The 23,624-nt window shown below is 32.5% G+C and overlaps 3 long non-coding RNA genes across 5 annotated transcripts; 1 reads left to right on the forward strand and 2 right to left on the reverse strand.

Annotated features, from left to right (window-relative positions):
* Window positions 1–6,399: 6,399 nt before the first annotated feature.
* LOC125054171 lies at window positions 6,400–7,859 on the reverse strand. Of its 2 annotated transcripts, none has more exons than XR_007117672.1 (2): window positions 7,541–7,859; window positions 6,400–6,429 (listed from the first exon to the last, which is right to left on the reverse strand). It is a non-coding gene; the product is annotated as an uncharacterized LOC125054171 (long non-coding RNA). The 2 variants fall into 2 exon arrangements; XR_007117671.1 differs by having other exon boundaries at window positions 7,532–7,859.
* Window positions 7,860–8,333: 474 nt separating this feature from the next.
* Window positions 8,334–9,695, forward strand: LOC125053869. 2 transcript variants are annotated; one of them, XR_007117633.1, is made up of 2 exons: window positions 8,334–8,563; window positions 9,666–9,695. It is a non-coding gene; the product is annotated as an uncharacterized LOC125053869 (long non-coding RNA). The 2 variants fall into 2 exon arrangements; XR_007117634.1 differs by having other exon boundaries at window positions 8,334–8,554.
* A 1,242-nt stretch (window positions 9,696–10,937) lies between these two features.
* On the reverse strand, window positions 10,938–11,474 carry LOC125053976. Its single transcript, XR_007117644.1, has 2 exons — window positions 11,082–11,474; window positions 10,938–10,978 (listed from the first exon to the last, which is right to left on the reverse strand). It is a non-coding gene; the product is annotated as an uncharacterized LOC125053976 (long non-coding RNA).
* Between the last annotated feature and the right edge of the window lie 12,150 nt (window positions 11,475–23,624).

Consider the following 23,624-nt stretch of genomic DNA (forward strand, 5'->3'; position numbering starts at 1 on the left):
TTTACGAACAAGTGCATACAAAAAGAAAAAAACGTTGAAAATCATTTATTCTATTAAATAAATCAGGGTCGTTCATATGTAGGTACCTTATCTTTTAAACCTTTATGGTCAATTGTCTATACAAAAAACGGAAAACGATTGTCTAAATGGAGTCTTTGCGTCGTTAGCCTTTGTGTGGGGATTAGCATTATCTCCAGAATGCATGCATTCTTGAACTTTATGCCGGAAATGGATTTTCGGAGCTTTCAACTTCCGCTAACTGTTTCATATGTAACACGCAGTTTTGATTATAAAGGGTTTTTCAACAAGAACTTTGTTTTCTAAAACAAAATAAAACAAAGAATTTAGAGGAAAATGAATAAAATTTTTATTGTATTACAAAGAGAAAAGTTTGGCAATTATGAATGAAAAATGATATCTGGCAAATGTCCACCACGACCACGCTGACAGATGTTGATTCTTTCATCAAAATTTTTAATCACTTTTTGGCAAAATGGAGGGTCTATTTCGTTAATGACATCACGGATTTTGAGTTTTAAGGCTGCAATCGATTCGATTGGCTCCGTATAGACTCTGTCTTTAACATAGCCCCACAAAAAATAATCCAGTGGTGTTAAATCACATGATCTGGCTGGCCACTTAACAGCTGAATTTCGCGAAATTATGCGCTCGGGAAATTTGGTTTGCAATAAATTGATCGTTTCATTGGCTGTGTGACATGTGGCACCGTCCTGTTGAAACCACATTTCAGTGATATCCATGTCATCAATAATAGGCCAAAATTTAGTGGTTAACATCTCGCGATACCGTGATCCATTGACTGTTACCGCATTTCCAGCCTCATCTTCGAAAAAAAACGGCTCAATCACGCCTCCAGACCACATAGTGCACCACACAGTAACACGTTGAGTATGCAAAGCCTTCTCAATAATTGCTTTAGGATTTTCAGAAGCCCAAATGCGACAATTTTGCTTGTTGACGTACCCTGACAAATGAAAATGGGCTTCGTCTGAAAAAATGATTTTTTCAGAAAAACCAGCAGGTTGTTCCTGAATGAACTGAGCGAATCTGCGGCGATTTGAATGGTCGATCAGCTTTAATTCCTGCACCAGTTGAATCTTGTAAGGCTTCAAAGCCAAATCCTTTCGCAAAATTCGCCATGTTGTGCTTTTGGATAACCCCAATTGTTGAGAACGTCGTGAAATTGACAAATTTTGATCTTCTTCAACACTGTGGCTCACGGCGGCGATGTTTTCTGTTGAACGACCCGGTCGAACACGTGTTGGTGTTGGCACATTTTGTACCGAGCCTGTCGACTCAAATTTCGCGACCAAATTCTTAACAGCGGTCTCAGAAGGACGATTATGCTGGCCGAAAATATCACGAATTTTACGAAATGTAACTTTAACAGAACCACCATTTTTATAGTGGATTTGAATTATTTTAATGCGATTTTCGAGCGAAATTGAATTCATTGTAATAATTGCCAAAGCACCTGCTACGAATACCGCCAAAAACTAAATGTCAAAACTATCACGTTCTCGGTGTTGCCACAATTGAAAAACAAACTTCTTGTTGAAATACCCTTTATAACCATTCAGCATTTTATGAATGCATCTACGTTTAGTTTGCGGTTGTGATGAAAAGGCAAATAAAATTATCAAAGTTAACATAATTTTTTTTAAGAAATCATGGCTCCCGGCTCTGTCCTTGCTTGACTTACTGCCGTAAAGTCCCATGTCCCCCAAGTGGGACCGGGCCGCTCCGTGAATCCTGCGAAGTGCCCAGGAGATTTCTGTGCTTCTAGAAGGAGCTAGGCTGGCTTAGTTAGCCAGGACAACGGACCTAGTGAGGGTCTAAGTGCGGAAACTGAGTCCATCAACCATACCATACCGTACCCAAGTGGGGCAGAGGGCATCCTGCGAAGAAAATGCCTGATAGGTCCTGAGCAGCTCTTTTAATTTCACAACTGCCCTTGCTTAGATTCCCGGTCAAAAAGTTGGACAGAAATAAAATAGTGCTAGAAACGCAATGTCGAATTGTGAAGTCAATATAATTAAAATATTTCTCCTAAACGCATTAATTGGACCGCACATGGAAAATGATTCAAATGTTAATCTATATTATACCTATATAATTATATATGTTGGTTTGCGTACGCTTCAAAAACTCAAAAAGGAGCTGAAATTTTAGCATGATATATAATCCCCATCAAGGACTGTTTTTATCTATTTTTTTATCATTTTTTTAATAATTTTTTTAGGTTTTTTTATTTTTTCATTTTCCACAAGTATTGCAAACTTAAATGAAATGTTCTTAGTTATGTTTCTCATTTCTCAACCATTCATTCACAATGTGCAACAGCGAAGCGTGGCAGTGAACAGCTAGTAGTTTATATTCTAGCACAATTAAAATACATAATATTCTTTATTAAAATACTTAGACAATCATAATTAACTTGAAAATTCTTTTAACTCTTATTTCAGCTTTATATCTTCCTTAAGACCCGCCTTGAGGCATTAAGCCGATCATTATATTACGCCACCCATTAAGGGCGTGTTCTGATGATGCATTGCCTTGAGTTTCTGTGAATTATCTTTACAATCGCGCCTTATTTATGATACTCATACAATCTGACATCCATCTCCATCTGTCATAGCGATGAGGATAGAATCTGGTTTAATTCGGTATTCAAATGTTATTCTTACTCAATATTTCTATTTTTCAAATAGAATTACGAAACTGAAAATATATTGATGGGAATAATAGAACGCGTATTTTTTTATGTAATTACTAGTTGACACGGCAAACGTTTTGCCATGTATAATATAGCTAGAAAACCATATTTTTAGTTCAATAAAAATTACTATCTACAATAATAAAAAAATAGGGGTTGATCCTACAGGGGTGAAAATTAGGGGTTGTATGTATTTTTGTATGCTGTATCATTAAAAAAAACCCAGTATCACTTAGGGTTTTGAAAAATAGTTAGTAGCCGATTCTCAGACTCACTGAATATGAATAAAAAGTTTCATAAGAATCGGTTGAGCCGTTTCGGAGGAGTATGGGAACGAACATTGTGACACGAGAATTTTATATGTTAGATGAATAATAACCATTCCTTTTGGAACCGACCATTAAAAATCCGAGAAACAAATAATAATGCTTTGTTCCAGACGAAATCAACATAATATACAAAATGTTACTATTAATTTTGTTGGTTGCCGCCGTATGTCTCAAAAACAAGTTCTATTTAAGTTAAATTTATTTATTTATTTCGTAATCCTACAGCTAACATAAATTATATATAATAACAAACAGTTACACTGAAAATATAATATGAATATAAGATAATATGGAACAACAGTTAGTATAAACAGGGATACACGTAGCATATTTGTAAATATATCGCTGTTATTAAGTTTGAACCAAGGTTAAAAAAAAAAATTACCAACGCTAATAGCAGCGCTACGTGATGTATGTGCATAAATGAGATGAGGTGATGTGGGTTCACTCTGCATCTTCTACCGTATTTACCATGGTGAGTGTTCAGAGGAGTTGTTTGGATTAATACCTGCAGCTGATTTTCATCATCGGACGTCGAGGCAGAAGACGAAATTCCACTACTACACATTCCGTATAACCTCGACGTCCGTCGTTCCGCAACTGCGCGTTTTTAAAGGCACCACTATGTGGAACCAGCTGCCCACTGAAGTATTTCCGAACCATTTCGACTTAGGGTCCTTAATGAAAAGAGTGTACCAATTCTTAAAAGGCCGGCAACGCCCTCGCCAGCCCATGGGCGGCGGTATCTGGTCGGTATCAGGTGAGCCTCCTCTCCGTTAGATTTACTATTTTCAAGACAATCGTTTTTCAACTAACCAACGACGAATAATATAAGGAAAGTTTAAACTAAATTGGTAATCTATTCGGACTGTTTCAATGAATTTCTTTATTCAAGATAATGGCCAGCCTTCTGTTTATGGCCCACGCTGTTGATTGTATAACAGCCAAAGCTATACGCCAGTTTCCTACATTTCAGAACTCTTGTAATAGAAAAATCCTTTTTTGAACTACCTCAGGGTTTGGAGTCAAAAGAAATCATGTTTATTAAAAAGAATGTGATAAAAAATTCTAGGTCGACTGTATACACAATAACGCGTGTTCATTTACATGACGCTGAGTGAATTACATAATGCACCCATCGTGTTAACATCATGCTAGAGTCCCGTGGTTGTTGTAAGAACGCGAACAAAAATAGGAAAATTTCATTTGGAAAACTATTATAAGTAAAAATAAACGTTCACTGTTCTGCCCTGCGATTCTGTAACTCACTGTTAATCCGTGAGTCCACTACGCAGTAACAGCGCTCCCTTCGTCACTGACGTAATTTTTGGAATCTCATGGTATTCTGTTAAGAAATTTTACATTACGTCTTGATAAGTGGAGGCAGGTAACCTAGTAAGTTGTTGTCTATTAATATCGTGACAATTGACTCATTTTATTTTATAAAAAGAGTAAATTGTCAAAATTTTCAGCATACATAAACAAAATATTTTTAATAAAACAAAATAGAGAACAAAATGGTCGACGTTTGAAATAAAACTAATAATATTAAAAAAAAGATAAACTGCCCTGCGATTCTGTAACTCGCTTCACACACTCTCAGCGCTGAGTTTTGCTGTCAAATCGTTCGTTTCGGTGTCATGTTACAATTTGGTATTCTGTTAAACAATAACCGCGACAAAAGCGCCGCTCAAATAAGATTGTTCACATTTGGAACTAAAATTTGGCACTGCTACACTTACGCTCCAAAATTGTTGGTATTTGGTATTCTGATACATACCATTTGACATCTCATCTCATTTAAATGTACATTTTGTACGTCAAATTAAAAGTTGCTCGTCCCTCGCTGAAATCGTCATTTACCAGTGAGTTAGCCATTTTTAGCGAAGTTAAAACTTGTTTTATGTGAAAATATTCTAACATAGGACAATCTATATGTATCTTGGGGTAAGTTTATAAAATAATATTTATCAATACAGCATTATTTTACGAAAAAAATTATATATATAAACATTAAGCTTCGTGAAATTGAACTTTGTTATTGTTACAGAAGGCCCGTTTCCACTTTTAAAGTTTAAACCTCTATTTCAAGAAATAAATGATGTAATCCATTAAAAAATACTTAATATAATATCTATAGATGGCGAAGAAAATGTAGGCACGAAACGACCAATTGGTTTCTCGGCGTTGGTTATTATCGCTTTTTTCCAATACTCAAGAAATTATATGGTATTGACGAAACCTAGAACATATGCTGCTGAGATGAACGAAGAGTCTAGTAAATACTAAATAGATGATCTAAGGTAAACATTTTGATTACTTTAGCATTAAAAATATAATTTTTATCCAAGAACCAATTTTTCGATGCAGTCTTGATCATGTCTTGTCTCCAGCAGAGATAAGTCGAACAAAAAACGATAAATAAGATAGGTAAATATTGTAATATATTTGTATTTTTCTACTATACTAAAATTATAAATCTAATAATTTCAGAGATCCCCAAATGTTCAAAATTCCTGATAGAAAAATACATTCTGCCTTTGAAGAAGAAGAATATTACATGTGTATCATACAACAAGGCCCCTGGATATAAAAAGACACAATAGTGCAGACATTTTCAAATTATTGAATTTCGACTATCCTTCAATTTATAATAAATGATAACACAGTACAATTTCGGTTCCTATATTTTTATAAAATATATTGATATAACATTAAGGTTTTGGATAAAAACATTATTCTGCTTTACACAAGTATGAAATACCATCATTACATACATGATGGTTTAAGTACTTATTAAGCTTTTTTAAATTTATCGTTCATAACTATTACTTTTTACAAACTAATTAGAAAATATATTAAAATAAATATATTTATCTACAAAATAAAGTAGATGTTATTGATTAGCTCTATGTGAGGCTGTGTTTTAATTAGTTTTTATTATACTTAAGTTTGTTTTACTGAAAGTTATTTTGTAGTGTGTTAAAAGTTTACTATAATCATTAAATTAAATGTTTAAAGTTATTATATTGTTCTTTTATTCACCTATAAAGTAACATGGCTTATATATTTTTCATTTCGGCTTAGCTATGTATTTAACTCGGTTACTACGTTTTCTATAGGCAGTCATTAAATAAGTGGTAGATTTAATTAATCATTTTATTAATATAATATTATTAGATACAAAAAAAAATATTATGAAGTACACAATTATCTTAAACACGGTAATACAATTTTTCATATAAAAATCATAGTTGTCCAAACTGCATTCAAAATAGATAAGTGGTCTCGGTTTAATATCTCTTCTTAACATTTCAATAATTGGTCATTTTCTTCCTCATTCTTGACAACTACCACTGATGGCTGTAATACAATGATTATCTCTTAAAATTGTAAATAGGAAAATGTGGTAGGTCACTGTACTGACACAATAATATTGCATAGCAATTTAATTATTGTAAAGTTAAGGTAAATAATAAAAAAACTTGCATAAAACACACAAAAACTTATATATGGGATATCTTTGTATTTCTAAGTAAAGTATCTTAAAAACATGTTTGATAATATTATAACTAAGCCAAATATTATTAAAAGTTTTATGGTAACAAGGCTTAGTAATTTTAGCACAGTATTTGATTCAGTACTATGAATAAAAAAAATCTTGAGCAAACCTATATTTAGACTCAAAAATCCAAATCCAAGTATGTACTTTAAAAACAATTATTTATTAATGAAACAAATCCAAGACCCATAAAGGGTATGTTTAGTTTTAAAGTGTAGTCAGCAGCAATAACTATCTTTTGATTGCTTCATTAAATAAGTTATGGCAATGTTGTTTCCAACATTTAAAATTAACGTTGATCACTTGAAATGGTATGAATTTGAGCAATTGAAAGCTTATATATTTGATCCAACATACCTAACATGATTATTTATACTTGTATTCTGAAATCTGAACAATTAAATTAAATTCAACTTGATCAGTTAAAATTAATACTTCTTATATTTCATGAATGGAATTTGAAGTTAGGAAACCTAAAAATATTTTTTTATTTGACATTTTTAACCAACAATTTCATTATTCTTTACAATGTCGCTTCGATCTAACCTATTACATTTGACTTCAAATTTGCCATCAAACAAACAAACTTTGTTAACTGTTTTACTAGTCACTACTTATTCCTATTTATTTACTATGATAGTTATTATATTTCTAAAATAGTTTTAATAGAATTCAGTTTTTATGAGTGTTAGTAAAAACATAGGTAATATTGTTGTTGTGTTTTTGACCTCTGAATCACTTAAAAAGGTTGCAATAGTAGTTTCATGGCATCTAAAAAGTACCAACACTTGCACTTACACAAATGAATAAATATATAAACACTAATTTTTCTTCTTTATAGATAGGTACCCTTTTATTTTATAATTACTCAACAAAATATTATATGAAAACATTGGTATTAACCTTGGTTACCTTTAGTAACATTTTGAAAATTTAAAACACCTATCCATCCTGTTTACTTTGAATCCGTAGCCCATTTGCTGAGAGAATCACTTTTAGCGTGACATCATCTTTTATCTTTTTGTTAAGATAATATTCTTAAATTTTTTACAATATATCCAGATGTTAGGTATCCCTTGTTTCGTGCTGAAACATAATTAATATTTTTAAGTTTCTGTCGCTCATATACACCACGGCTGGTCAGTTGTCGGGTAAATACGAAATATAAACTCTTAATTGGAAGTTATAAACAAAATACGTAACTTACGATTGACTAATAAATAAACTCACTACTTACCTTTAAGCGGCCCCATTGCCAGATGGGTTTTAATAATTTTCCTCGCTATTCTATTATTTTCCATCAGATAAATCATTTTTGAGATATTTTCACGGTTTATCTTTTTTTTAAATTCAAACGTCGACCTTTTTGTTTTATTAAAAATATTTTGTTTATGTATGATGAAAATTTTGACAATTAACTCTTTTTATAAAATAAAATGAGTCAATTGTCACGATATTAATAGACAACAACTCACTAGGTTACCTCCCTCCACTTATCAAGACGTAATGTAAAATTTATTAACAGAATACCATGAGATTCCAAAAATTACGTCAGTGACGAAGGGAGCGCTGTTACTGCGTAGTGGACTCACGGAATAACTATTATTTTATAAAAAGAGTTAATTGTCAAAATTTTCATCATACATAAACAAAATATTTTTAATAAAACAAAATGGTCGACGTTTGAATTAAAAAAAATATTAAAAAAAAAGATAAACCGACAGAAACTTAAAAATATTAATTATGTTTCAGCACGAAACAAGGGATACCTAACATCTGGATATATTGTAAAAAATTTAAGAATATTATCTTAACAAAAAGATAAAAGATGATGTCACGCTAAAAGTGATTCTCTCAGCAAATGGGCTACGGATTCAAAGTAAACAGGATGGATAGGTGTTTTAAATTTTCAAAATGTTACTAAAGGTAACCAAGGTTAATACCAATGTTTTCATATAATATTTTGTTGAGTAATTATAAAATAAAAGGGTACCTATCTATAAAGAAGAAAAATTAGTGTTTATATATTTATTCATTTGTGTAAGTGCAAGTGTTGGTACTTTTTAGATGCCATGAAACTACTATTGCAACCTTTTTAAGTGATTCAGAGGTCAAACACACAACAACAATATTACCTATGTTTTTACTAACACTCATAAAAACTGAATTCTATTAAAACTATTTTAGAAATATAATAACTATCATAGTAAATAAATAGGAATAAGTAGTGACTAGTAAAACAGTTAACAAAGTTTGTTTGTTTGATGGCAAATTTGAAGTCAAATGTAATAGGTTAAATCGAAGCGACATTGTAAAGAATAATGAAATTGTTGGTTAAAAATGTCAAATAAAAAAATATTTTTAGGTTTCCTAACTTCAAATTCCATTCATGAAATATAAGAAGTATTAATTTTAACTGATCAAGTTGAATTTAATTTAATTGTTCAGATTTCAGAATACAAGTATAAATAATCATGTTAGGTATGTTGGATCAAATATATAAGCTTTCAATTGCTCAAATTCATACCATTTCAAGTGATCAACGTTAATTTTAAATGTTGGAAACAACATTGCCATAACTTATTTAATGAAGCAATCAAAAGATAGTTATTGCTGCTGACTACACTTTAAAACTAAACATACCCTTTATGGGTCTTGGATTTGTTTCATTAATAAATAATTGTTTTTAAAGTACATACTTGGATTTGGATTTTTGAGTCTAAATATAGGTTTGCTCAAGATTTTTTTTATTCATAGTACTGAATCAAATACTGTGCTAAAATTACTAAGCCTTGTTACCATAAAACTTTTAATAATATTTGGCTTAGTTATAATATTATCAAACATGTTTTTAAGATACTTTACTTAGAAATACAAAGATATCCCATATATAAGTTTTTGTGTGTTTTATGCAAGTTTTTTTATTATTTACCTTAACTTTACAATAATTAAATTGCTATGCAATATTATTGTGTCAGTACAGTGACCTACCACATTTTCCTATTTACAATTTTAAGAGATAATCATTGTATTACAGCCATCAGTGGTAGTTGTCAAGAATGAGGAAGAAAATGACCAATTATTGAAATGTTAAGAAGAGATATTAAACCGAGACCACTTATCTATTTTGAATGCAGTTTGGACAACTATGATTTTTATATGAAAAATTGTATTACCGTGTTTAAGATAATTGTGTACTTCATAATATTTTTTTTTGTATCTAATAATATTATATTAATAAAATGATTAATTAAATCTACCACTTATTTAATGACTGCCTATAGAAAACGTAGTAACCGAGTTAAATACATAGCTAAGCCGAAATGAAAAATATATAAGCCATGTTACTTTATAGGTGAATAAAAGAACAATATAATAACTTTAAACATTTAATTTAATGATTATAGTAAACTTTTAACACACTACAAAATAACTTTCAGTAAAACAAACTTAAGTATAATAAAAACTAATTAAAACACAGCCTCACATAGAGCTAATCAATAACATCTACTTTATTTTGTAGATAAATATATTTATTTTAATATATTTTCTAATTAGTTTGTAAAAAGTAATAGTTATGAACGATAAATTTAAAAAAGCTTAATAAGTACTTAAACCATCATGTATGTAATGATGGTATTTCATACTTGTGTAAAGCAGAATAATGTTTTTATCCAAAACCTTAATGTTATATCAATATATTTTATAAAAATATAGGAACCGAAATTGTACTGTGTTATCATTTATTATAAATTGAAGGATAGTCGAAATTCAATAATTTGAAAATGTCTGCACTATTGTGTCTTTTTATATCCAGGGGCCTTGTTGTATGATACACATGTAATATTCTTCTTCTTCAAAGGCAGAATGTATTTTTCTATCAGGAATTTTGAACATTTGGGGATCTCTGAAATTATTAGATTTATAATTTTAGTATAGTAGAAAAATACAAATATATTACAATATTTACCTATCTTATTTATCGTTTTTTGTTCGACTTATCTCTGCTGGAGACAAGACATGATCAAGACTGCATCGAAAAATTGGTTCTTGGATAAAAATTATATTTTTAATGCTAAAGTAATCAAAATGTTTACCTTAGATCATCTATTTAGTATTTACTAGACTCTTCGTTCATCTCAGCAGCATATGTTCTAGGTTTCGTCAATACCATATAATTTCTTGAGTATTGGAAAAAAGCGATAATAACCAACGCCGAGAAACCAATTGGTCGTTTCGTGCCTACATTTTCTTCGCCATCTATAGATATTATATTAAGTATTTTTTAATGGATTACATCATTTATTTCTTGAAATAGAGGTTTAAACTTTAAAAGTGGAAACGGGCCTTCTGTAACAATAACAAAGTTCAATTTCACGAAGCTTAATGTTTATATATATAATTTTTTTCGTAAAATAATGCTGTATTGATAAATATTATTTTATAAACTTACCCCAAGATACATATAGATTGTCCTATGTTAGAATATTTTCACATAAAACAAGTTTTAACTTCGCTAAAAATGGCTAACTCACTGGTAATTGGTAAATGACGATTTCAGCGAGGGAAGAGCAACTTTTAATTTGTCAATTGTCGTACAAAATGTACATTTAAGTGAGATGAGATGTCAAATGGTATGTATCAGAATACCAAATACCAACAATTTTGGAGCGTAAGTGTAGCAGTGCCAAATTTTAGTTCCAAATGTTAACAATCTCATTTGAGCGGCGCTTTTGTCGCGGTTATTGTTTAACAGAATACCAAATTGTAACATGACACCGAAACGAACGATTTGACAGCAAAAATCAGCGCTGAGGGTGTGTGAAGTGAGTTACAGAATCGCAGGGCTGTTCTAATCGTTTTTCTTAACTTAACCTATATTAGTGTCTTGGTAAAATCATTCTACTTGCCAGAAAATCCTTTAAATGCTATTGTTGTTTTTTTTATAGCAAACGGGCAGGAGGCTCACCTGACGTTAAGTGATACCGCCGCCCATGGACTCTCTCAATGCCAGAGGGCTCGCAAGTGCGTTGCCGGCCTTTGCATATTCTTAGTTGTAATAAAATATGTTATACGATTTTTATAGTCTTCTTCTAGATCTTAGAGAAGATCTTTAATGAGCAACCTTAGGAGCGCTGGAGAGAAACCCCGATTAGTACTTAAGTGACGCTAGTGGTAATGGATAGGCCATACACTCCGAAGAGATTATTATATCCCCAAGCAGGCGCTTGATTGAAACCAGCAAGGAAAGCGGAAGCGTGGCATCTCTTTAAACAGATTCAAAACACATATCAAAAAAACCTTAATGTGTAAAGGTTACTACACAGTCAATGACTACCTGGAAGATAAAAACGCTTGGCAATAGTTCTAATTATATTCTTATAATTTGATTTGTTATCTTTGAAGTGTTATGAATATGTGTGTAATGGTGAATGTGGTAAATCACAGAACAGATTTTTTATTTATTTTTTACTTATGTAACTTTAATGACGTTGTGGTTTATGACATTTTCCTTTGAATAATTGTAATGTAAAGGGAGGGCAAAACTTGCTGAGTTTCTTGCCCGTTCTTCTCAGAACAAGGCCTCCTGGTAGTTTTGCGAACGGATGGCGTAGTCTTGCTCTTTCGTGAATTTTGTAAACGTTGTTGACATTCATAACCATGCTCTAAGAAGCATCTAAATTGAATAAACGTATTTTGATTTTGATTTGATTTCAAGCAAACCAACCAACCAGCAAATGTACGACACATTTGCAGATGAGGCTAGGAGGCTCAAGACCGAACGCGATGAAGACTCACTGTGGACGCCCTCTGCCCCATCTAGGGGTTATACTAATGTGCACTAACACTAATTCACTAGTTCAAATGGTTTTGTCCGCTTCAAGTCAAGTCAAGTAAATAAAAATTAGTATACGAATCCACGACTAATAATTATGAAAGGGTGGTGGATAGAATGTGTGTTAGATGGCTACACCAATCCTTTGTATTAACCCTCACTATACTATAACTAAGTCTGTAAATAAAAGTCCGTATTATTTTCAGTATGGAACCATAATTAAATTACAGAGAGCAGACTTGACTGTTTTTTATTGTTCTGCAAACAAAAGGCTGAGCGAATGCAGCTAAGGACTTTGAATGGATAATTCTTTAGAGTTTGTGCTTCATTTTATATTAAATGTTAGAGTGAAATGTCTTAAGGTCAACGAACTTACGCCTTATAGAAGTTTGTTCAGACGTGTTTGAAATTTGTGTAAAAGCCTGTTCTAGTTTACTGAGTAGGATTATTTTATTTTTATTTATTTCCTGAGATAATTATATTTACTAGGTATATATTAAAACTTATTCTTATTAAACTGTAATTAATATTAATTATATCTAATTATCCTGTTTTAGTTATAATATCTTTTTTCAGTTAGTATGTATCTGGAAGTATGAAGGTATGTATCTAAGGTTTGCCATCCTTATTTTATTATTAAGGCCCACTCTATATAGGTCCGGCGATTGTCCAGTAAAGCTGAGAATGGTTCATATTAATCTATTGTATTTCCGAGGATTTCCGAAATACCTATTTATCGTATTTTATGTCTTTTAGCGCTTTCTGTATTTCCAATATTTTTTCATATGAAGAAAGTGTCCTAACGTTATTATATAAAAATGATTATTTTCCTTTATTACTTCTTTCATCGCTTTGATGATGTCCTTGGAGAGTTTTGGTCATAATCTTTCGCGGTGACCAGCCGTCTTGAAAGATGTGTTTCATATATTTTGGTAGGTTCTTTTTCTATTGTTTTGTTGGATAGCATAATATATATATATATATATCTAAGTCTAGTAGTTGAAGTGCGTGACTCTAAACTTTGATGTCCTGTGTTCGAATTACAGTGCACCAAAACTTTTCAACTTAAAAGTATCGAAATATCGACGACTTGTATTAGGTACAGCTTACAGGTACAGTACCTTCTTATTGAAAAAAAACATCAATGCAATTTGAGCTTACGCAGCTAGATACTTGTTTCTTTATTAAAAAAAAAATCAGTGGCACGTGACGCAGATTTCTGTATCTTTTTCATGATCATTTGTCAATCTAAAAGGCAAGTAAATGACACACGCCGTCGATTTTTTGGATCTAAGGCAAGCCGGTTTCCTCACGATGTTTTCTTTCACCGTACGAGCGAATGATAGATGCGTAAATAGAAAGAAAGTCCATTGGTTCCCAGCCTTGGATCGAACCTACGACCTTAGGGATAAGAATCACACGCTGAAGCCACTAGAGCAAAACTGCTCTACTTGTGTTTTATACACTGTTGACTTTTTAGTCAAGTATTCATTTAAAATCACATACACGAATCATTTAAGTAAACTGTTACAGCTTAGTAACAGTAATAAAATACATAAAATGAAAATGTGTTTATTTATTATAAACAATGCATAATGTGTAGGATTTGGAAACCTTTTAATTAAAAATACCTGTGTCAGAGTTCCCAGCTCTATAATAAACTTTATAGTTAATTCCATAACATTTTTTGTTTCTTATATTGTGAGTGCAAAGAAAGCGGAAAGGACCAAGGGGAAGAAGGAGAAGAGGGCGCCCCAAAAAAAAGGTGCATAGAAGAAGTAGAAGTGGTAGCAGGAAGTGAACGGAGAAAGAAAGCCATACACAGAGTCAGTTGAAAAAAGCTGGAGGGGGCCTTTACTCGTGAAGCGGTTCCGATCGACGGTACTGAAGGTAGCTTGGATGTAGGATATAAATGATGTATAAAATTTAATTTAATTTCATGATTGGAAAATAAATGGGATTTTAGTATTATATTATATATATTGTGTGTGCATGAGTGAGTGTGTGGGTGCATGTGAGTGAGTGAGTGAGTGTAACTGTTAGGTATCAAGAGCATCTCCAACTTAAAATTTTCACTAATTTAGTTAAGTTAATAAAGCAATTGCTTTATAACATATCTACAATAATTACAATTAGCATAAGCCACACACATAACACATATTTCAAAGGAAATAATAAATGTCTTCTGCGTCGAAGTACCGAGGTGGTAAACAGAAGTGAAACATAATGAATACCAAACTAGAGTCTCTGTAATATTTTATGTGAGAATACTATAGTCCAAGATCTGAATGTAACTTGTATTAGCGAGGATTTTAATATGGTTTGATAATTCTATGTAATTTATATTGTATGTATAAAATAGGCTGTACCTACTTAAATTCATTGTTTAACTGTATTATAAGACATTTACTGATTTTCAAATACACTTTCCTTTTTGAAAAATTATGTTCACGCTGTGAGCAAAAGAGAGAAATGTACTTATTGTGCTCTTTTGTAAACTTTTACGGGGTACTTAACCAGTAAATTTTACTAACAATTTTAATGCTCTCAGTCTTCCGAAACTGGTCACAAATATATTCAGTTCTGGTGCAGAACTGAGGAAACGGTTAAGCAGGGAGATCATAAGTGGAATCGGACTGCTGGCACAGTTCAGTTCGTGAGCTAACATTGTAATTAGACTATTAATTTTACCACCTAATTCTTTGGTCGATGAATTTACTTGAGCCTGGAACATCTACTTGTCGTAATTGCTACCGATCGTAGACATTTAGTATATAGACAGCCGATTTTACAATCTTTATATGGAAAATATACGGTTCGTTCTAGGCGAAGGTTGCAAATGAAAATAAATATATGTTTTTTTCATTTCTTTAAGCGACTAATAATTGCCGACTTTATATCCGTAATAATCACATGCCATTTTCGTCTATGCATAGAATTTCACAATTCCATAAAGCCGCTCGTTCTGCGCTATGCAGTAACGAGTACAAAACAATTACCTTATACTAGTGGTAACTATTTCACGATATAAACGCAAAAGGCGTTCATGCGTCGGGTTGTCTCTATCCCTAAAATATGGCGAGAGGGCCTGATGGCTGGCCATGCGTCATACTCGTGAACGGGTCCTACTTGTGGTGACTGGTCGAACTTGAATTCGTGTATGCGGTGATGTTAGTTATTTCGTTTAGTTTAGTTTGTTCACAAGAGAATATATGTGCGTGCTCCAATTTCACCATGCCTCCTGCTGATAGAGGACAAGTCTTTGTTTTTAATTTATGTTATTATTATTAATTACTTAAGATGTCATGTGGAACATGGTGTAATGGTTGCAGCTCATTAAAAACGTGTTAAAAAACATGCCGATCAAAAAGAGTGGCGGAGAGATTATTGCCAGTTCTTCTCTTCCCTTCTACGCCCTTGATATGAGAACTGGCACTAAATGTAAAGTTAGAAGCATTTCATATATACATTTCTTTTTTTTTGACGATCATAAGTGTACAATGTGTTACCTATAGTATAAAATGATTTTTGAATTAGAATGTGAATTGAATTTGAAAATAAAATAATGTAACTCCTTGCCTACTAGATGCTGCTGTTCACAAAGAGTCAGAATATTCAAATTCTCTATGACAGTGTACACAGAGTAGCGAACGCGAAATTGAATTCCATTTCAATAAAAGCTAAAGGTTTTATAATTTCACTGTAAGAGAGTTTGCGACTCATATCGAGTTCAAATTGTACGCTTTAAGATGCTGGAAGCCAAATGCATTTTGAGTTATGTACCATACAATTGTAGTCTGCATTTGTTTGCTTCTGTTCTGTATATAAAAGCTGACTTCATGCCAAAGTTCAGGGAATTTATTGGATGTCAAAGGTTAGCTCAGGTTTGTTCGTTTTCTGCCAAGAAAGATCCTTTTGTCGTATCTCCTCAATTTGAAGGCGCTCTCCTTAGTTCATCACACAGCCTCAGTATCCTTGGGGTTGGCATTTCGAAAGAAGTCCAATTTCGCAGTCATCTGGAAGAAAAAGCCAAACTGGCTTCCAAAAAGCTGGGTGTTTTGGGTAGGGCTAAGCAGTATTTCACTGAGGTGCAACGTATGCAGCTCTACAAAGCTCAAGTACGACCTCATATGGAATACTGCTCGCATCTCTGGGCCGGTGCTCCCAAATACCAGCTTCTTCCTTTTGACCAAATTCAGCGAAGGGCTTGTCGAATTGTCAATCTCCAATGTCTTACTGATCGGCTTGATTCTCTATCGCTACGCAGAGACATTGCGTCTCTTTGCGTTTTTTACAAAATTTATTACGGAGAGTGTTCGGAAGAATTGTTTGGGTTGATCCCTCCTGCCTCTTTTCAACACCGTACGAGCCGAACGACCTCTAAATTTCACCAGCATCATCTTGATGGTTGGAGGTCTTCCACGGTCCGCTTCACAAGGCATTTTCTTTTGCGAACTAGCGAACTGTGGAATCGGCTCCCGGGGGGGTCTTCCCTCAGAGATACGACCTCCAAATTTTTAAAAAACGAGCCTACTCCTCCCTCAAAGGCCGGCAACGCACCCACTAAAATGGGTGTCTATGGGCTGCGTGGACTACCCTTTTTGGTCGTCCCGCAAGCTCGTTTGCCCCCCTATTATATAAAAAAAAAAAAAAAAAAAAAGCTTACTACCTAGTTGGACACGATAATGTTTATTTTATTTACATAAATTTTAACTAGACTAACATAAAAATAATTAGGTACCCAATTACTCGAACAAACAACGGTTTGGTTGTTAGTTTTTTGTTACAAAGGATCTTTACGTGTTAGCGACATAGGATCTTAATAAATCATGTGTATACAGGTGTCCCATAAATCCACGTCAAGGAATCAGGAGATAAATTCAGAAAATTATTTAAAAAAATATTTTTTAAATAATTTTGAATTTTTTTTTAAAATAATAATTAGAATATTTAGAATTTATCTCCTGATTCCAAAATGCATTTTTTTTTCTTTTTTTTTCAGAGGTTAGAGCCTATCAGCCACCAGATTGATTTGATTTATAAACTAGAAATATTATTATTTAATTTTTATTGCATTATGGAGTCGGTTACCTATTGTTTTATTCATGCATCCTTTTTTTTATTGTCCCTTTCACTGGCTAGTTGAGTTTAAATTGCTTTCTTTGTACTATTATTTTTGTCTAAATGTATATTTTATATAGTTTTGCACTTTTTGCACTCACCTTATCTAATTTTAATATTTTTTTTCACAGCAACCGTAAGAGATCGTTCAAAAGCGCCTGCTGCCATTTGCCCTCTTTATTATTGAATTTGTAATGTATTTCTGTATTACTACAACGAGATGAAAATAAATAAAAATAAATTAAATCATGAATATAAATTTGATGATAATTTATAAAACACCCACAGTATTGAATTAATTCTGCCCCTTAGTGCGAAATATTGCAATGCTCTCGTATACAATATCGTTGCCTAAGAAAATATTGTGACAGTTGTGGCTTTGTCGCGTCGCCGGTGGACAAATCGGCGCTACGCGGAATATATTTCAGTATTCGAATAAACGCTGAATAAATTCTATTGTATTAAAATATAGTTTTTTATGGTAAGCACAGGTTGTCTGTTGTTATATGCCATCCATAGACAGGAATAATAATAATGACAGCTCTAATAGAGTGTATTTTTCCCTTTTACCGTTAAATTATGCTTTATTGTCTTGCAACAGTACTGCTGTTCATGCCATCTATACCATTTTATAACGTATTTCATAATTTCGCAATGAATTATTTCCGAACCAATTCGACTTAGGGTCTTACAACTAACTCTTACAAGGCCGGAAACGCATTCGCGAGCCCCAGCATTGAGAGTATCCATGTTACCACTTAACATCAGGTGAGCCTCCTGCCCGTTTGCCCCGTGTTCTATAAAAAACTGCGTGCGTACAAAGTACACATGTCAGAAGTGAAACTTCTTTGGCTAACAAATTTTTAACTCTTGTTTTTTTAATCCGCGTTTATTGCACGAATTGCCATCTGAAGTTCTAATATGTAACTACTAAACGAATACATCAACCAATGGTGTATTTTTTCTCGATCATACTCTTTCTCTCAATCTTTCTCACTATAGCTCTCTCCCACTTTTCGCTCCATGGCACTGTGTGTTGCGCTCACTCTCTCTCTCGATCTTTCTCACTTGCTTGCTCCCTACTCTCGCTCCATCGGTCTCAATAATTCTCTCCCTTTTCTTCTACAAAAACGCTGCACATCTTTGTGACTCATATTATTATTATTGCGTTTCATCCATAAAAATTTACCCTCATGCGCCTAAAGAAGTTTCACTTCAAAAATCTTATTTTGTCGCTTATACTGCATACTCAATACACTTAATACATTCGTATGGAAAATAAAAAGATAAAATCAAAAATACCGCATAAAGCCTTTTACCAAAAAGCTCGTATCTGAATATTCCGCAACGCCGTATCATTAGCCAGTTGGTACGGAGAACACGTTCGTCCCCACATGTTTACATACTACCTATTTCATATGCGGGTTACCCTTTTAGTGTATATTTGTGTATTTTTAATATAGATTTTTTACTGAAAAAAGATAACTATCACTTATAACATTTCATAACCAAAATAATAATATTTATTAACCTATGTTAACTGTTAGAGCAGTGTTGGCCTAGTGGCTTCAGCGTGAGAGTCTCATCCCTGAGCTCGTAGGTTCGATCCCCGGCTGTGCACCAATGGAATTAACTTTCGCTTGAACGGTGAAGGAAAAAATCGTGAGGAAACCGGCTTGCCTTAGACCCAAAAAGTCGTGTGTCAGGCACAGGAGGCTAATTACCTACTTTCCTATTAGATTGACAAACGATCATGAAACAAATACAAAAATCTGAGGCCCAGACCTAAAAAGATTGTAGCGCCACTAATTTATTTTTTATTTTAAGTTATTGTTAGGTGAAGAGTTTAATAAATAATATCAAGGCTATTTTGATCTATTCATTTTCAAAAGGGAGGTGTAATTTGCCCGTGTACGTATACAGTGGTTACAGGTATTGGTTAGATTTGAAATATGGTAGGTTCGTTTCTAAAATTTCCCTAAAGTTTGTAAAACTAAACTGAGAGATTGTAAAAGCGTTTTTGTAAATGACAGATTGTAATTAGCAATATAAAACATACAACAATGCATATATTTCGTTACAACGTGCAATTTTTTAACCCAAGTTTTTGTTGAAGGGGTTAATTAATTAAAACTAATTAACATTTTTCGAATATTATGGTATTCATTAAACAATGAATACCACAATATTCGAAAAACAATGCCTTAAACTTTAAAAGTATTAAAATAAATTCTATACTTAATTGCTTTTAAATTGCGCTGACACAGTCTTTAATTTTCTATGAGTTATTAAAAGTCCTCATTCCCTAGTGAGGTAATCCCCTTAAAGCCTAAACAGAAAGCCAAAATTATTCAGTTTCGCTGCATTAGCGTGATGAATGGTCTAGTTTCAGATAATTAGAGACAGATCTAATACTGTATTTATGACTTTAAAACCGCACAGTTGTGGCAAATGTGTGTCCATATTTGCAATACGTGATCAGTTAATATGACAGAATAATGACGGCGTAATTAATTAAATGGAGTTATTAGTTAATAGTAAACAGAGTTGAATTGAGAATTTAACAATACGTATTGGTTTGGTTTGGTTTGTGGACTCAGTTTCCGGACTTAGACTCTCAATAGGTCCGTTGTGCGTAAACAATACGTATTAATTTATAGTTGACTTAATTTGTTAGGGATTTGTGTCTGTTGTTTTCTCTTTCACGCTAAAAGTTATGCATATTTAGTGTGTACTATTTGTATGTTAATATTATTTAAGTAATTACCATTGTAGAAATTACAACATACATATTATATACCTTTTCTTTTCTAGGAAAACTTTGTGCTACCTTTGAAATGAAATAACCATAATTGAGAAAACCTTAATTTTTTTTTCTTAAATCTTATTGTTAGTATTATGATGCAATCCAATATATGGGCCTCTCATATACGATTACTAAAATATAGAAAAAATATTACATTGCACTCACTGTCCCGTGAAATAAAATCAATATATGACTTTATTTTACTGGAATGTGAACCAAAGAGTGAATTCGCCATCCGTTTGGTCCACAGGAGTAATAAAAAATCCTTTTAAAGGGCTATTAGAGCAACTTTGACAGCAAAAGTGTCAATATACATCCTCTTTGACGGCATTGACAAATTACGTCACGCGGGTTTTCAATTTGCCAACTCATCGAGCTTCGAGTTACCTAAAAGTTGTGGGTCACATCAGACCCTTTCGAGTTTTATATTTCTGATTTTTAATTTAGGTCCATTTGAAGTTGAAGTTGCTTTTAGTTAAAAAAAAGTATAAAATAACGGTACTTTATTATTTATTTACATAATTACTCAACTATATGGTAGCTAATCATACAGACGCTGGTCACCTACACTTCACTTCTCTTCCGTGGTTCATATACACGTGGAACAATACAAAACAATTAATACTAAAAACAACTTTGTTTTTACTGTATAAAATAATTTATAATTTTTTATAAACTAACTTTAATAAACAAGATTGTGACATGTCAAAGAAAAAACTTAAGTAATTAGTAAACAGTTAAAGCTCTTGGCGTTTTGTATACTCACTTGAAACTAAATAAATTTTTCGATGTTTAATTTATTATTAAATAAATTATTTATAAATAACATTCAGAGAATAATTCAGAATAACAACAAACTATTTTTGTATCTTAAATGATAAAAATAAAATAAATAAATCAGTTGCGCTACAACCTATTTTGGTCTTGGCCTCAGATTTCAGAATCTGTTTCATGATCATTTTTAAATCAAATAGGCAAGTAAGTGATCAGCCTCCAGTGCCTGACACATGCCGTCGACTTTTTGGGTCTAAGACATGTCGGTTTCGTCACGATGTTTTCCTTTACCGTTCGAGCAAATGTGTAATGCGCACATAGGAAGAAAGTACATTGGTGCACAGCCGGGGATCGAACCTACGACCTCAGGTATAAGTGTCCCACGCCGAAGCCGCTAGGCCAATACTGCTCATCTTAAATGATAGAGTATAATAAAAATCTAACATCATATTTAAAAAAGAGCATTTTTAAAAATATTTAGAACAATAGAAAATACAATTTATTACCCCATTCTTGACTGCATCTTAGGAGAAGTGTCAGAGCTGAGAGGTAGCAAATCTAATTTGTACTCAGCCAAAGTGTCGAGTTGTCGCGAATTTCTGAATATTGAGTAGGGTCTTTGTACTAAATTCAATTCGGACCCTATCGGCCAAAAGTGAGAGGCCACGACAAATTGGATAGGCACGTGTTGCTAACGGAAAATTTACACCTGTTTACATATCATAAAATGTTTATAAACTTAGCTACTCCGAAAAATCTTCACACATTTAATGTGTTTTCTATCTTAACTCCTCCTACGAAACGACTCGACCGATTCTTATGAAATTTTTTAAGCATATTCAGTAAGTCTGAGAATCGGCTACTATCTATGTTTCAAACCCCTAAGTGATAAGGGATGTCCACCTCAATTTTTTTATGATACAGCATACAAAATTACAGGCAACCCCTAATTTCCACCCCTCTACGATCGACCCCTATTTTGTATTATTGTAGTTTTTTTTATTGAACTAAAAACATGTATCCTTGAAATAATATACATGTCAATACAAACGTTTGCTGGGTCAACTAGTATTATATATAATTTATTTTGAGTTATACCATTTTCTTCTTCGCATCGTATTACAGGTTGAGCTGGACCGGAAGTGTCAGTGCAAGAGACACGTTACCGAGTCGTATTAATGGTAATAATATTAAAACAGCTATAATTTTGATGAAACAATGGATAACTGGCTAAAACTAAGAGCACCAGAAGGTTAGTATGCCTGACATAATTAGTAAGCTCTCTGCACAAATTGAACTGACCGTAAGCTAAATATAAGCATTAGCTATTTTTCAAGCAACTTTCCTTTTTATTATTATGATATAATTCTTAGTGTAATTTATTTGTTGTGTTAATTATATCGGTGAGTGAGTTGAACGATAAAGTGGAAAAGTGAAAAGCTACGACTGAGGAAAAGAAAACCAGGATGGCCTTATGCAAGATGCGGCGATAAATTCAAAAAGATACAACACGTTTCGGGAGGTCCAATCAAGAGAAAACTTGTCTTTATTGGAGCTCTTCTCCTCGAAAGAGGGTTTCATACTTACATATATTAAAAGAAAATAAAGTAATTGTATCTATATTTAAATGAGGTATGAGGCTTTTTATTTATTAATTATATTATCTAGTACAGCCACACTAAATGTTTATTGTCTATATATAATATAAAATACTTTCACAAATATTTGTACAGGTAACATATTATATGTAGTTATTTATCTACCTTTAAGCAAAATTTTAGTACGTGATTGAATATCTAACCAAATCCTGTTAATTTAAATCCTGTTAGCTTTAAGGATTCTCAAATGTTGGGTCTGTTTTCAAAGTAAATGTTTCTTATCTAATATTATTCATAAAATCTAATATGTAATCGTAGGCTTTATAAAAATGCCAATCACGAAAAAGGCTTCTAAAATGTAATAAACGGAGACAAAAACTGTCTTCGTAAAATCAAATGTCAATTAACGGATAAAACAATCTTCACAGAACCAATTTTATACAAAAACTTTGATTAAGTGATAAAACTGAAACGTTAATTAACCCTTAAAAATGCGGCAATTCAAAGATTGAGATTGATTACTTAGACCAGTTTTGTAAGATAATAAAGTCGTATCCTGGCTGATAATTAAATAAAAAACAAAAAAAAACAATTGAATTAAAAAAAAAAACAATTGGATTAAAAAAAAAAAAAACTCTTGAGCTATAGTATTAGGATGGATTATATTCGGTCGTTAAAGCAAGCAAGCCTTCTAACAGCGTGTACCATAGACCACAGCATTTCTGTACCAATACCACTAAGGTAACTTTAACATTAGTAAATCATTGAAACGATTAATATAAATTATTAAAATAATCACCAGCAGGGAATATTGGCAATAAGGTCCACGCTAACATATGTCTGACAGAACGTTTCGAGTAC

The sequence above is a fragment of the Pieris napi genome, chromosome 11, assembly GCF_905475465.1.
Source record: "Pieris napi chromosome 11, ilPieNapi1.2, whole genome shotgun sequence".
Classification (NCBI taxonomy): Eukaryota; Metazoa; Arthropoda; class Insecta; order Lepidoptera; family Pieridae; genus Pieris; species Pieris napi.